At 32.5% G+C, this 3,425-nt stretch overlaps 1 long non-coding RNA gene across 1 annotated transcript; it reads right to left on the minus strand.

Moving 5' to 3' along the window:
- Window positions 1-384: 384 nt before the first annotated feature.
- LOC140920884 (uncharacterized) lies at window positions 385-2,289 on the minus strand. The gene is made up of 2 exons (XR_012163488.1): window positions 1,659-2,289; window positions 385-627 (listed from the first exon to the last, which is right to left on the minus strand). It is a non-coding gene; the product is annotated as an uncharacterized lncRNA (long non-coding RNA).
- Window positions 2,290-3,425: the final 1,136 nt, after the last annotated feature.

Raw genomic sequence — 3,425 nt, forward strand, 5'->3', positions numbered from 1 at the left:
TCGACGTTTCCTTTCAACCACTGAGTATTGTTCAAGGGTTTCTACACAAGATTTTTGATGTATAATGCCTAAAGAAGCATAAAATGAGGACATAATAAATTATGCCCCATTGTCACTTCTTATGGTTTTGATATGTGTATTAAATATATTAGAAACATAGGCAATAAAGTTCTAAATATGCATTCGAGTTTCATATTTGGCACTCATTAAAAACACCAAAGTATGTCGAGCAAAGTCATCAACAATTGTTAAAAAGTAAGACAATCCATCCAAAGAAACAGTATTTATAGGCTCCCAGATATCCATATGAACAAGTTGAAAAACATGTGAAGATAAACTATTACTATCAGAGAAATGAAGCCTACTTTGTTTAGCCGTATGACAAGAATCACAAACAAGATTTTTATTGAAAGAAATATAGGGAAAGTATTTACTCATGGTTTGAGAGACATTATATAAAGGATGACTTAATCTATAATGCCAAAGGTCAATAGAATTACATTGAGTGCTATTAACAGAAGCATAAATTCTATCAGAATCTAAAACACTAGTAAAAGGAGATGTATTGAGGATGTAGAGATTATTAATGAGGTCCACGTTCCCAATCATCCTCTTGGTATCCATTTCCTAAATTTCACAGAAATTGTGTGAGAACACCAATTTGAAATTAAGAATTTGAGTTAATTTTGAAATGGATATAAGAATGAAATGAAATGAAGGAATAAACAAAATATCTATAACGTAAAAAGAAGGATGGAAAAAAATATTGTCACAAAATTTTGCATACAGATTATTCCCATTAGGAAAAATAATAGAAACATGAGCAATTTGTTTGATAGTTGAAAAAGCCTTAATGTTAGGGCACACATGATCTAATGCACTAGAGTTAAGTGTTACATGTCTTGGAAATTCTAGAAACCACATGGGGGTTATGATCAACTTCATTATCCTTGTTAGTGGATGAGGTAGAACATGCCCTCTTTGAAGATTTTAGCAAATTGACCAAGAACTGATAATCTTCCTTTGTGAGTGAGTCAATAACAGAAGTATTTGAAAGTTGTGATTTCCTCCCATCACTAGATGATTCTTTGCTGAGTTGAGTCTTCGATTTGTAACCGGGAGGAAATCCATGTTTAAAATAGCAGTTGTCAACAATGTGATTAGTTTTGTTGCAATGACTACATAACATTTGCCCTTTGACACGACCTCTAACTTTGGGTTGACTATTATCACCTTTTGGAGGATAAGAATTACAAGAATTTACATTAAAAAAACAACATAATCGGAAGAAGTGATATTAGAAGTAGAATTAGGGCGAGGATTTAGAGTTGAAGTTGAGACTTGTTGGACAATAAGGGAATAGGCTTTGCTCAATGATGGTAAAGGGTCTATGATGATAATTTGTGTTCAGGTATTATTGTAGTTCTCATTAAGGCCTTTGAGAAAAGAGATGGTGTATTCGTTGTATTTATAGTCTTTGACGGTGGAGCTTAAATTACATGTGCAACGAGTATGGAAGGAACAAGAAGGGGTAGGTCGTAAAAACTCTAATTCATCCTATAAAATCTTCAAATCAGTATAATAGATTAATAAAGAACGATCCCCTTATTTGATTGAGTGCAAATCTTTGAGTAAATTAGAAAAACGAAAGTGATTACCTTTCGTGAAGCGATCTTCAAGTTAAGACCAAAGTTCTTGTGCATTATCGAAGCTGATTGGGCCCTGAGCAATGTGAGGCGACAAGGTCTTGGTGAACCAAGAAAAAACCATATTATTACACCGAACCCACAACTCAAAATCTGTATTTGTTGACGGCGGTTGCCGTAAACTACCAATGATGAAAGTGAGTTTGTTTTTGAAAGAGAGGGCGAGTTTCATCGATTTGCTCCAATTGTAGTAGTTGGTGTCGCTCAAAGGTGGGGCGATAGGAACAACACCCGGATTCTTGTCGAGGTGAATATAATAAGGGTTGCGGGGATTTTGAGTTGCATCTTTTTCATCTTTTATTTCATTGGGAAAATGAAAGGTGGTATTGTGAGCAGAATTAAATTCTGCTGCCATGAATGAAGGGAGAAGAGAAATGAAGTTTTAGGGTTGAAAGGAAATTAGAAAAGTTGGATTGCATAGAGTGGAATTAGGAAAATATCAATTGATACCATATTAGAGTAAAAGCAAGAATTAATGAATAACATTAGAATTATTATTGTTGAAAAATTAAATTAGTTTACAAAAACAGACTCTGACATATATAGATGGTGTAGGTAGACCCATCTAACCAATTGTAATAACAGAAAAATAACTAAATCCTAATAAGTCTCTAACAACTTCAAATTAAAGGAAGGACTAAGTATTATCTAATTTAAATAATTATATTTGGACAAAACTTTTGAATCAAAACAATAAAATCAGTCATTTTGTATTCAACCAAATACCTCTTAAAATCACCATCAAATACACACACTAGAGCCTTTTTTTATGGTCAAACAAATAGCGAAGGGCAATAACATACATTTCATATAAATCATGAATATAACATTTAGGCATGTTATAAAAAAAGGCAAACGACCATGTAGACAATAAGGGACATCGATGGAAAATCATGAGATAAATTTTTTTAAATCATTTTTATGAGTAGAAAACCTCATAGCTAAGGACCTTATAAGTCTAAAATTTAAAAAGACAAATTTAGGTTTTACTTCTTGAAGCGTCGAGTAGATACAATCATCAATACGAAACATCCCTCTTGGATCATGCTTTAACTTTGACCATGCACAATTTATAGTGATCTTTTTCTATTTATAGCACTACAACATTTTTAACTTTTGGTCACACTTATCTTGTCAACGGCTAAAAATTTGTGGCTAGAAACGAGAATACACAATACTTAACTTTTTTGGTTGTCAAATAAAATTTGCATATTCATGTTTAAGGTACAGGTTAAAAGTGTGGTCGATTGAGACAACATTATTGTCTGTTAAGATTTAAAACAACTTATTATAAATGTGACCTTAGTGTCGCGGCCTAAAATTTCGAGTTTTCATCGAATTCAATGGAGTCGCCACCAAAATTTATTTTAAAATAGGGAAAATATTGGAAAACCCTTAAAAATGTAAAAATGATCTTTGAAACCAGATTTTGAGTTCGGGAGTCAATTATGCGTAGGGAAGGTATAAGCACCCTACGACATCCGTTAAAATACGGTTACCTTTAATTAATTGTGCAAAATTATATCAACTTAAATATATATTTATAAAATGTTTTTATAAATGTGATTTTTTGAGATAAAAGTGTGTTAAAAAAAAGAGTGAAAAAAATAAAGTTTTTATTAGTGTGCTTGACAAGAGCATGATCTTGCTCCTACGTATCTCCCGGTGCGATGGAGAAATCAAAGCTACGTAGTTCTTGGGTAGAAAATGCGGATGTGT

This window comes from Cicer arietinum, chromosome 6 (assembly GCF_000331145.2).
Source record: "Cicer arietinum cultivar CDC Frontier isolate Library 1 chromosome 6, Cicar.CDCFrontier_v2.0, whole genome shotgun sequence".
Taxonomy (NCBI): domain Eukaryota; kingdom Viridiplantae; phylum Streptophyta; class Magnoliopsida; order Fabales; family Fabaceae; genus Cicer; species Cicer arietinum.